The sequence below is a fragment of the Pan troglodytes genome, chromosome 19 (genome assembly GCF_028858775.2).
Source record: "Pan troglodytes isolate AG18354 chromosome 19, NHGRI_mPanTro3-v2.0_pri, whole genome shotgun sequence".
Taxonomy (NCBI): Eukaryota; Metazoa; Chordata; class Mammalia; order Primates; family Hominidae; genus Pan; species Pan troglodytes.
In genome coordinates, this window is record NC_072417.2 from 53,016,016 (window position 1) to 53,028,876 (window position 12,861).

At 37.7% G+C, this 12,861-nt stretch overlaps 1 long non-coding RNA gene across 1 annotated transcript; it reads left to right on the forward strand.

Moving 5' to 3' along the window:
• The first annotated feature begins 99 nt into the window (after window positions 1–99).
• On the forward strand, window positions 100–8,617 carry LOC134808882 (uncharacterized). Its single transcript, XR_010152992.1, has 3 exons — window positions 100–186; window positions 7,737–7,781; window positions 8,531–8,617. It is a non-coding gene; the product is annotated as an uncharacterized LOC134808882 (long non-coding RNA).
• Window positions 8,618–12,861: the final 4,244 nt, after the last annotated feature.

Genomic DNA, 12,861 nt, shown 5'->3' on the forward strand with positions numbered 1-12,861 from the left:
AATTTTTTTAATGATAAGATTTAGATGATAATTTTTTTTTTTGGCAAGAGTATCACAGAAGTTATCCCATGATCTTCTCACTGCATTCTATCAGGTGACCTGCAATTATTATTATTTTTTATTTTCATCTTTTAAGTTCAGGGGTACATGTGCAGGATGTGCAGGATGTCCAGGTTTGTTACATAGGTAAATATGTGCCATGGTGGTTTGCTGCACAGATCATCCCATCACCTAGGTATTAATAATAGCCCAGCATCCATTAGCTGTTCTTCACGATGCTCTCCCTTCTCTCACCCACCACCATCCCACATGCCCCTGTGTGTGTTGTTCCCCGCCATGTGTCCATGTGTTCTCATTATTCAGCTCCCACTTGTAAGTGAGAGCATGCAGTATTTCATTTTCTATTTCTGCGTTGGTTTGCTGAGGATAATGTTCTGCAGCTCCACCCATGTCCCTGTAAAGGACATGTCTCATTCCTTTTCATGGCTGCATAGTATTCCATGGTGTATATGTACCACATTTTCTTTATCCAGTTTATCATTGATGGGCTTTTAGGTTGATTCTTTGTCTTTGCTATTGTGAATAGTGCTGCAATGAACATACGTGTGCATGTATCTTTATACTAGAATTAGTTATATTCCTTTGGGTATATACCAAGTAATGGGATTGCTGGGTTAAATGGTATTTCAGGTTCTAGATCTTTGAGGAATCACCACACCGTCTTCCACACTGGTTGAACTAATTTACACTCCTATCAATAGTGTAAAAGCATTCCTGTTTCTCCATAATCTTGCCAGCATCTTTTCATTTTTTTGAATTATAGCCATTCTGACTATTGTGAGATGGTGTCTCATTGCAGTTTTGATTTGCATTTCTCAGATGATCAGTGATGTTGAGGTTTTTTTGTTTGTTGGCTGCATGTATGCCTTCTTTTGAAAAGTGTCTGTTTGTGTCCTTTGACCATTTTCTAATGGGGTTGAGTTTTTTTTTCTTGTAAATTTGTTTAAGTTCCTTGTAGATGCTGGATATTAGACCTTTGTCAGATGGATAGAGTGCAAAAATTTTCTCCCATTCTGTAGGTTGTCGGTTTACTCTGTTGATAGGTTCTTAATGCTGTGCAGAAGCTCTTTAGTTTAATTAGATCCCATTTGTCAATTTTGGCTTTTGTTGCAATTGCTTTTGGCATCTTCATCATGAAATCTTTGCCCTTGCCTGTGTCCTGAATGGCATTGCCTAGGTTTTCTTCCAGGATTTTTATAGTTTTGGGTTGTAGATTTAAGTCTTTAATCCATCTTGAGTTAACTTTTGTATATGGGTTAAGGAAGGGGTCCAGTTTCAATTTGCTGCATATGGCTAGCCAGTTCTCCCAGCACCATTTATTAAACAGGGAATCTTTTCCCTATTGCTTCCTTTTGTCAGGTTTGTCAAAGATCACATGGTTGTAGGTGTGTGGTCTTATTTCTGGGTTCTCTATTCTGTTCCATTGGTCTATGTGTCGGTTCTTATACCAGCACCATGCTGTTTTGGTTACTGTAGTCTTGTAGTATATTTTGAAGCTGGGTAGCATGATGCCTCTAGCTTTGCTCTTCTTGCTTAGGATTGTCTTGGCTATTTGGGCTCTTTTTTGGTTCCATATGAATTTTAAAATAGCTTTTTCTAGGTCTGTAAAGAATGTCAATAGTAGTTTAATGGGCCTAGCATTTAATTTACAGATTGCTTTGGGCAGTGTGGTCATTTTCACGATATTGATCCTTCCTGTCTGTGAGCATATGTTTTTCCATTTGTTTGTGTCATCTCTGATTTCTTTGAATAATGGTTTATAGTTATCCTTGAAAAGGTCCTTCACTTTTCTTGTTAGCTGTATTCCTAGGTATTATACTCTTCTTGTGGCAATTGTGAATGGGAGTTAATTCATGATTTTTCTCTCGGCTTGCCTGTTGTTGGTGTATAGGAATGCTAGTGACTTTTGCACATTGATTTTGTATCCTGAGACTTTGTTGAAGTTGCTTATCAGCTAAGAAGTTTTTGAGCTGAGATGATGGAGTTTTCTAGATATAGGATCATATCATCTGCAAACAAAGATAGTTTGACTTCCTGTCTTCCTATTTGAATAGCTTTTCTTTCTTTCTCTTGCCTGATTGCCTTGGTGAGAATTTCTAATACTGTGTTGAATAGGAGTGGTGAGAGAGGGCATCTTTGTCTTGTGTCAGTTTTCAAGGGAATGCTTCCAGGTTTTCAGGTACTCAGGCAACAAATAGCGTTACGAATAGAATAGTACCTCACATCTCAATGCTAATGTTGAACGTAAATGGCCTAAATGCTCCACTTAAAAGACATAGAATGGCAGAATGGGTAAGAATTCACCAACCAAGTTGCTGCTGTCTTCAGGAGACTCACCTAACACATACGGACTCACATAAACTTAAGGCAAAGGGTTGGAAAAAGACACTTGGTCTAAATGGACACATCAAAAGCGAGCAGGAGTAGCTGTTCTTATATCAGACAAAACGGACTTTAAGACAACAGCAGTTTTAAAAAGACAAAGAGGGACATTATATAATGATAAAAGGACTAGTTCAACAGGAAAATATCACAGTCCTAAATATATATGCACCTAATACTGGAGATCCCAAATTTATAAAACAATTACTACTAGACATAAGAAATGAGGTAGTTGGCAACACAATAATAGTGGGGGATGTTAATACTCCGCTGGCAGCACTAGGCAGATCACCAAGACAGAAAGTCAACAAAGAAACAATGGACTTAAACTATACCCTAGAACAAATGGACTTAACAGATGCTTACAGAACATTCTACCCAACAAGCATAGAATATACATTGTATACATCAGAACACGGGACATTCTCCAAAATAGACCATATGATAGAACACAAAACAAGTCTCAGTAAATTTAAGAAAATCAGAATTATATCAAGTACTCTCTCAGACCACAGTGGAATAAAATTGGAAATTAATTCCGAAAGGAACACTCAAAAGCATGCAAATACATGGTAATTAAATAACCTACTCCTGAATGATTGTTGGGTCAACACTGATATCAAGAGGGAAATTTAAAAATTATTTGAACTGAACGATAATAATGACACAACCTATCAAAAACTCTGGGATACAGCAAAAGTGGAGCTAAGAAGAAAATTCATAGCATTAAATGCCTATATCAAAAAGTCTGAAAGAGCACAAATAAACAATCTAAGGTCACACCTCACAGAATTGGAGAAACTAGAACAGTCCAAATCCAAACCCAGCAGAAGAAAAGAAATAACAAAATCAGAACAAAACTAAATGAAATTGAAACAAAAAAATACAACAGATAAATGAAACAAAAAGCTGGTTCTTTGAAAAGATAAATAAAATTGATAAGCATTAGCAAGATTAATCAAGAAAAGAAGAGAGAAGATCCAAATAAGCTCTATTAGAAATGAAATGGGAGATATTACCACTGATACCACCACAGAAATACAAAAGATTATTCAAGACTACTATGAACATCTTCACATCCATAAACTAGAAAACCTACAGGAGATCGATAAATTCCTGGAAATGTACAACCCTCCTGGATTAAATTAGGAAGATATAGAAACTCTGAACAGACCAATCAGAAGCAGCAAGATTGAAAATGGTAATTTAAAAATTGCCAACAACAAAAAAGTCCAGGACCAGATGGATTCACACCTGAATTCTATCAGACGTTCAAAGAATTGGTACCCATCCTATTAACACTATTTCACAGGATAGAGAAAGAGAAATCTTCCCTAAATCATTTGATGAAACCAAAATCACCATGATATGGTTTGGCTCTGTGTCCCCACCCAAATCTCATCTTTTAGCTCCCGTAATTCCCACATGTTGTGAGAAGGACCCAGTAGGAGATGATTGAATCATGAGGGCGGGTCTTTTCCATGCTGTTCTCATGACAGTGAGTGAGTGTCACAAGATCTGATGGTTTTAAAAACAGGACTTTCTCTACACAAGCTCTTTCTTTTTGCCTGCTGCCATCCACGTAGGATGTGACTTGCTCTTCCTTGACTCCACCATGACTTTGAGGCCTCCCCAAATATGTGGAACTGTAAGTCAAATAAACCTCTTTCTCTTGTAAATTGCCCAGTCTCAGGTATGTCTTTATCAGCAGTGTGAAAATGGACTAATACACACCCTAATACTGAAACAGACTAATAGACACCCTAATACCAAAAACAAGGAAGGACATAATGAGAAAAGAAAGCTACAGACCAACATCCCTGATGAACAGAGATGCAGTAATCCTCAAAAAAAATACTAGCTAGCTGAATCTAACAACATATCAAAAAGATAATCCATCATGATCAAGTGGGTTTCATACCAGGGATGCAGGGATGGTTTAACATCTACAAGTCAATAAATGCGATACACTACATAAACAGAATTAAAAAACAAAAGTCACATGATCATCTCAATAGATGCAGAAAAACAACTTGAGAAAATCCAGCATCCTTATTTTATTAAGACCCTCAGCAAAATCAGCATAGAAGGGACATACATTAAGATAATAAAAGCCATCTATGACAAACCCACAGCCAGCATTATACTGAACAGGGAAAAGTTGAAAGCATTCCTCTTGAAAACTGGAAGAAGACAAGATTGCCCACTTTCTCCACTTCTATTCAACATGGTACTGGAAGTTCTAGCCAGAGCAATCAGACAAGAGAAAGAAATCAAGGGCATCCAAAGTGGTAAAGAAGAAGTCTGCCTATTGCTGTTTCCCAATGATATGATTGTATACCTAGAAAACCCTAAAGACTCATCCAAAAAGCTTCTAGAACTGGTAAATGCATTCAGCAAAGTTTCAGGATACAGAGTTACACACAAGTGTGCACAAATCCGTAGCTGTGCTATACACCTTCAGCGACCAAGCCAAGAATCAAATCAATAACTCAACCCTTTTTACAATAGCTACAAATAATAATAATAATAATAATCATAAAAAATACTTAGGAATGTTCCTAACCAAGGAGGTGAAAGATCTCTGCGTGGAAAACTACAAAACACTACTGAAAGAAATCACAGATGACACAAACAAATGGCAGCACATCCCATGCTCATGGATGGGTAGAATCAATATTGTGAAAATGACCATACTGCCAAAAGCAATCTACAAAGTTAATCCAATTCCCATCAAAATACCACCATCATTCTTTAGAAAATGATGAAAAATAATCCCAAAATTCATATGGAACCAAAAAAGAGCCTACATAGCCAAAGGAAGACTAACCAAAAAGAATAAATCTGGTGACATCACATTACCTAACTCCAAACTATTCTGTAACACCATAGTCACTAAAACAGCATGATACTGGTATAAAAATAGGCACATAGACCAATGGAACAGAATAGAGAACCCAGAATTAAAGCCAAATACTTACAGCCAGCTGATCTTCAACAAAGTGAGGAAAGGACACCCTATTCAACAAATAGTGCTGGGATAATTGGCTAGCCACATTTAGGAGAATGAAACTGGATCCTTATCTCTCACCTTATACAAAAATCAACTCAAGATGGATCAAGAACTTAAGACCTGAAGCCTTAAAAATTCTAGAAGATAACATTGGAAAAACCCTTCTAGACATTGGCTTAGGCAAAGACTTCATGACCAAGAAGCTCAAAACAAATGCAACAAAAACAAAAGATAAATAGATGGGACTTAACTAAACTAAAAAGCTTTTGCACAGCAAAAGAAATAATTAGCAGAGTTAACAGACAACACACAGAGTGGGAGAAAATCTTCACAACCTACACATCCAACAAAGGACTAATATTCAGAATCTACAAAGAACTCAAATCAGTAAGAAAGAAACCAATCCCATAAAAAAGTGGGCTAAGGACACGAATAGACGATTCTCAAAAGAAAATATACAAATGGCCAACAAGCATATGGAAAAATGCTCAACATCACTAATGATCAGGGATATGCAAATCAAAACCACAACGTGATATCACCTCATTCCTGTAAGAATGGCAATATTAAAAAAATTAAAAAATAATAGATGTCGGCATGGATGTGGTGGAAAGGGAACACTTTTATAGTGTTGATGCTAATGTAAACTAGTACAACCACTATGGAAAACGGTGTGGAGATTGCTTAAAGAACTAAAAGTAGATCTACCATTTGATCCAACAACCCCATTCCTCAGTATCTACCCAGAGGAAAAGAAGTCATTATACAAAAAAGATACTTGTACACACGTTTATAGCAGCAAAATTCATAATTGTGAAAATATGGAACCAGCCCAAATGCCCATCAGTCAATGAGTGGATAAAGAAAATGTGATATGTACACACACACCCCATGGAATACTACTCAGCCATAAAAAGGAGCAAACTGGATGGAATTGGAGACCATTCTTCTAATTGCAGCAACCTGGATGGAATTGGAGACCATTCTTCTAAGTGAAGTAGCTCAAGAATGGAAAACCAAACATCATATGTTCTCATATGTGGGAACTAAGCTATGAGAATGTAAAGGCATAAGAATGATACAGTGGACTTTGGGGACTCAGGGGAAATGGTGGGAAGGGAGTGAGAAATAAAAGACTACACATTGAGTACAGTGTACACTGCTCGGGTGAGGGATGCACCAAAATCTCAAAAATCACCACTAAAGAACTTATTTATATAACCAAACACCACCTGTTCCTTAAAAACCTATTGAAATAAAAAGTAAATTTAAAAAAAACCTCCTGGATTCATTGATTTTTTTGAAGGTTTTTTTGTGTCTCTATTTCAGTTCAGCTCTGATCTTGGTTATTTCTTGTCTTCTGCTAGCTTGGGAGTTTGTTTCCTCTTGGTTCTCTAGTCCTTTTAGTTGTAATATTAGGTTGTTAACTTGAGATCTTTCTCTCTTTTTGATGTGGGCATTTAGTGCTATAAATTTTCCTCTTAACACTGCTTTAGCTGAGTCCTGGAGATTCTGTTATGTTGTCTCTTTGTTCTAATTAGTTTTAAAACACTTCTTGATCTCTGCCATAATTTTATTATTTACCCCAAAGTCATTCAGGAGCAGATTGTTCAATTTCCATATAGTTGTGTGGTTTTAAGTGAATTTCTTAATCTTGAGATCTAATTTGATTATGCTGTGGTCTGAGAGACTCTTTGTTATGATTTCAGTTATTTTTCATTTGCTGAGGAGTGTTTTTCTTCCTAATTTATGATTAGTTTTAGGGTAAGTGTCATGTGGCTATGAGAAGAATGTATATTCGCTTGTTTTTTGTTGGAGAGTTCTGTAGATATCTATCATGTCTACTTGATCCACAGCTGAGTTCAGGTCCTGAATATCTTTGTTAATTTTCTGTCTCCATGATGTGTCTAATATTGTCATTGTGGTGTTAAAGTCTCCCACTATTATTGTGTGGGAGTCTAAGTCTCTTTGAAGGTCTCCAATAACTTGCTTTATGAACCTGGGTGCTCTTGTATAGGGTACATATATATTTAGGATAGTTAGCTCTTCTGGTTGAATTGAACCCTTTACCAACAGGTAGTGCTCTTCTTTGTCTTTTTTGATCTTTGTTAATTTAAAGTCTGTTTTGTTAGAAACTAGGATTGCAAGCTCTGTTTTTTTCTGCTTTCTGTTTGCTTGGTAAATTTTCCTCCATCCCTTTATTTTTAGCCTATGTGTTTCTTTGTGTGTGAGATGGGTCTCTTGAATACAGCATACTGATGGGTCTTGGTTCTTTATCTAGCTTGCCATTCTGTGTCTTTCATTGGAGAACACATTGAGATTTAAGGTTAGTAGTATTATATGTGGATTTGATCTCATCATCATGATGCTAGCTGGTTATTTTGCTAACTTGTTCATGTGGTTGCTTCACAGTGTCACTGTTCTTTGTACTTTAGTGTGTTTTTCTGGTGCCTGGTAATGGTTTTTCCTTTTCATATTTACTGCTTCCTTCAGGAGCTCTTGCAAGACAGGTCTGGTAGTAACAAGTTCCCTCAGCATTTGCTTGTCTGAAAAGCATCTTATTTATCCTTTGCTCATGAAGCTTGGTTTGGCCAGATGTGAAATTCTGGGTTGGAAATTCTTTTCTTTAAGAATGTTGAATATTGGTTCCCAGTATCTTCTGACTTGTAGGGTTTCCAGTGAGAGGTCGGCTGTTCATCTGATGGGGTTCCCTTTGTAGGTGACCTGGCCTTTCTGTCTGACTGCCCTTAACATTTTTTCTTTCATTTAGAGTTTGGAGAATCTGATGATCATGTGTCTCGGGGATGATCTCCTCGTGGAGTATCTCACTGGAGTTCTCTGGATTTCTTGAATTTGAGTGTTGGCCTGTCTTGCTAGAACTAACTTGGGGAAGTTAGTTCTCTTGAATCCTATGCTGAAGTATGTTTTCCAACTTGGTTCCATTCTCCTTGTCTTTTTCAGGTACCCCAATCCATCACAGATTCGTTCTCTTTATGTAATCCCATATTTTTTGATGGTATCGTTCGTTCCTTTTCATTCTTTTATCTCTATTCTTGTCTGCCTGTCTTATTTCAGAAAGATCGTCTTCAAGCTCTGAGATTCTTTTCTTGGCCTATTCTGCTGTTAATAATTGTGATTTCATTGTGAAGTTCTTGTAGGGTGTTTTTCAGCTCTAACAGGTGAGTTATGTTTTTCTCTAGACCGGCTATTTTGGCTGTCCGCTCCTGTATTGTTTTGTCATGATTCTTAGTTTCTTTGCATTGGGTTACAAGATGCTCCTTTAGGTCATTGAAGTTCACTGTTATTCACATTCTGAAGCCTACTCTGTCATTTCAGCCATCTCAGGCTCAACCCAGTTCTGAGCCCTTGCTGGAGAGGTGTTGCAGGGATACTCTGGCTTTTTGAGTCCTCAGGATTTTGGGGTTATTTCTCATCTCTGTGGGTCTATCTTAAACTTTGACCTTGAGGATGGGGTTTTTGTGGCTTTTTAAATTGTTGTTGTTGTTGTTTCCTGCTTGTTTTTCTTTTAACAGTCTGGCCACTCTTCTGCAGGGCTGCTGCAGTTTGCTGGGGGTTCGCACTATACCCTAGTTGCCTCGGTTTTTCCCATAGCTGGAGGTATCATCAATGAAGTCTGTGAAACAGCAAAGATGGCTGCCTGCCACTTCCTCTGGAAGCTCCAGCCCAGCAGGGTACTGACCTATTGCTGGCTCGAAAGTGCCTGTAGGAGGTGGCTGGAGACCCCAGTTGGGAGGTCTCCTCCAGTCAGGAGAAATGGGATAAGGGACCTGCTTAAAGAATGATTCTGGCTACTTTTTGGTAGACCAGCTGTGCTGTGTTGGGGATCCCTTCAGTTCCCATTCAGTTTGGGCTGTCCAAAGGCCCACAGGCTGAACTGGCTGAGAAGCTTGAAAGGCCTAGGTGGCAGCCTGCCCCACCCCTCAGGCACTCCATCCCGGGAAGAAATTAGAGCTCTGTTAGCCCCATAGAACATGAGTGACCTATAATTTTGATTTGCCCTTTTACTGGTGATGTTGGCATTGATCACAAACAGTGGTGTCTGCTAGCTTTCTCCTCTGTAATGTTACTTTTTCACCTTGTAATTAATTAGTATTAATATTTTGTGGGGAGGTAATTTGAGACTATGTAGATATCTCTGTTCTTCATCAAACTCAATTTATTCATTTACTTGATTTGATATTTACTTGTGGTTTATTTCATTTAATAGGTTATAATTTGACAATTTTTTAACAATTTTTTTCTTTTTAGAAATGTTTTATTTTGACAATTTTAGACTTATAGAAAAATAGTAAGAAAACTACAAAACATTCTTGGATACTATTCCCCAAATGTGAACATTTTACTGTATTTGCTTTATCCTTTCTCCCCCTTTTCCTCTTCTCTTTCTAGGTAAATATAAATGTGGGTGCATAATATAGACTTTTTCTGAATGGTTTATAAGTTGCAGGTATGATGCCTCTTTACTTCTAAATAATTTTATGTGTGTCTCCTAAAAACAAGGCATTATCTTGCATAATTATAGTATAACTATCAAAATCAGGAAATTAAAAATGGTTTACTGTTAATATCTCATCCATAAACCTTATTTTACTTTTTTCAGTTGTCTCAATAATATTTTTTATAGCCAAATAATTTAAGATGGGTGATTTTACAATCCATGATGTTGACTTTCATAATCCATGATGTTGAGAGGTTTCAGCATTTTTACGTTGATTCTTTCTCATCTCTGTGGGCCTATCTACCTTTGATGTTTGAGGTTGCTGACCTTTGGAGGAGGTCGATCTGTGTCAAATTATTCTGTCTTTTTAGTCTCTTTTAGTCCAGGATGATTGCTGAGTCTTTCCTTGATTTTCATGGCATTTATGTGTTTGAAGAGTATGGGTCAGTTTTTTGTGGATTTTCTCTCAGTTTGGGTTCATAGGATGTTTCTTCATGATTCAGTTCAGGTTATACCATTCAGGCAGGAAGGTCACACAAGTGAGGCTGAGTTCTTCCCAATGCAGCATATCTGGAGGCATATGCTGTTACTTGGCTCCATTACTGGCCAGTGTTGACTTTGGTTGAGAATCTGCCAGGTCTGTCCGTGATAAAGTGACTATCTACCCTTTGTTTTTCACCAATGTCTTATGTGAACATAGTTTGAGGCTCTGTAAATATCTGGTTACTCTCAACATCTCACCCACTAGATTTAGCATTTCATTGATTATTTTTGTTGGGTCAATTATTATTATGGTGGTTGCCAAATCATGATTGTCTTCATCTTTCATTCCTTCTACGTGGATAAGTAAAACAAAACAAAACCAACCAACAAATAGGGGAGAAGGGAAAATTTATTGTTTTGCTGTTCAGGTTCCCTCCGCTTTGACCAGTGGTAGCCATTTCAAGCTGAGTTCATGTCTTTTTGAACTGTCCTTATTGTTCTTTGAATACTTCCTTACTTTCAGGCATAAGCTGTTTCAACCATACTTTGTATTTTCTCTGCCCCAGCCCTTGAATCAGCCATTTTCATTTTTTTCCAGAAGCCCTGACTTTCTTTAGGGGATGGTAATTAGAAACCAATATCTGGGCAGTAATTGTGGTAGATACGTATGGCTATTGGAGTTGTCATTGCTCATAGGCTTCCTCAGTGAACAGAGCAGAAAAATACAGCTAGATGGATAAATATACAAACATACATGCTTATATTCATCGATATTTCTACATTAGAATATACTGAAAACCATGAGTTCTTCCTGGTGATTCTAATTCCAGTTGAATCACACATGGCTCATTTTAGTTTTTTTTTCCCTTTCAGTACTCTTGACCTTTGAACAATGTGGAAGTTAGAGGGGCTGAACCCCACACAGCCGAAAATTTGCCTAAATTTTGACTTCCCTGTAATGTAACTGCTGACTGACCTGATTAACTACTGTTGACCAGAAACCTTACCCATAACAAAGTTGATTAATATATATGCTGTATATTCTATGTATTATACACTATATTCTTATAAAAGTAAGCTAGAATTGCCTTAGCTATTCCAGCTGTTTTGGGGTTCGATATAAATTTTAAAATAGTTTATCCTAATTCTGTGAAGAATGTCATTGGTAGTTTGGTAGCTGACTTCAAACTATACTACAAACCTGCAGTAACAGAAATAGCATGATACTGTTACAACAGCAGACACATATACCAATGGAACAGAATAGAGAGCTAAGAAATAATGCAGCACACCCACAACCATCCAACCTTCAACAACTCCACTTAAAAAAAGCAATGGGGAAAGCAATGGGACTGCTGGGTCAAATGGCAATTCTAAGTTCTTTGAGAAATCGCCAAACTGCTTTCCGCAATGACTAAACAAGTTTAAATTCCCACCAGAAGTGCATAAACGTCCCCTTTTCTCCACAACCTTGCCAGCTTCTGTTAGTTTTTGACCTTTTAATAATAGTCATTCTGACTGGTGTGAGATGGCGTCTCACTGTGGTTTTGATTTGCATTTCTCTAATGATTAGTGAGTTTGAGCATTTTTTTCATAGCCTTGTTGGCCACGTTATGTCTTCTTTTGAAAAGTATCTGTTTATGTCCTTTGCCCACTTTTGATGGGGTTGTTTGTTTTTTTTCTTGTAAATTTAAGTTCCTTCCAGATGCTGGATATTAGACCTTTGTCAGATGGCTAGGTTGCAAATATTTTCTCCCTTTCTGTGAGCTGTTTACTCTGTTGATAGTTTCTTTTGCCGTAAAGAAGCTCTTTAGTTTAATTAGGTCCCATTTGCCAATTTTTGTTTTTCTTGCAATTACTTTTGGCATCTTTGTCATGAAGATCATTTCCAGGTCCTATGTCCGCAATGGTATTTCCTAGGTTATCGTCCAAGGTTTTAATATGTTTTCATTTTAGATTTAAGTTTTTAATCCTGCCTTTGCCTCCCAAAGTGCTGGGATTACAAGCGTGAGCTACCACACCCAGCGAGGAAGCCAAGTTTAACGTGTGTGCTCCACTCCTCCAACCTGGCCAAAGGGCAGTCATCATCACTGGCCACTACTGACCACAGCCTTTAGAAACTCCCCTTGAACGTGCTGGGCTGACCTTCCTCTGATCACAGGCAAGGTAACCATACACTCAAGGCCAATGATCCCATCTGCTGTGGGCTGGCTCATGCTCCCAATGCTTACAGAACCTGGGAGGCAGAGGAAAACTCTGCCCATCCCATGGGACGTTACCTGTAAGCTTTGAACACCAGAATCTTGAGGCCCATCTCTTTCTGGAAGGCTTTGTCTTCCTCTAAACCAGGAAGCTGGAGCAATTCCACCAGATTCTGTACAACAGATGCAACAAGAAAATTCATGAAGAGTAGATCTTAGGTTGAATTTTTTCACAGAAGACCTTGTAAGAGCAGACAATGGTG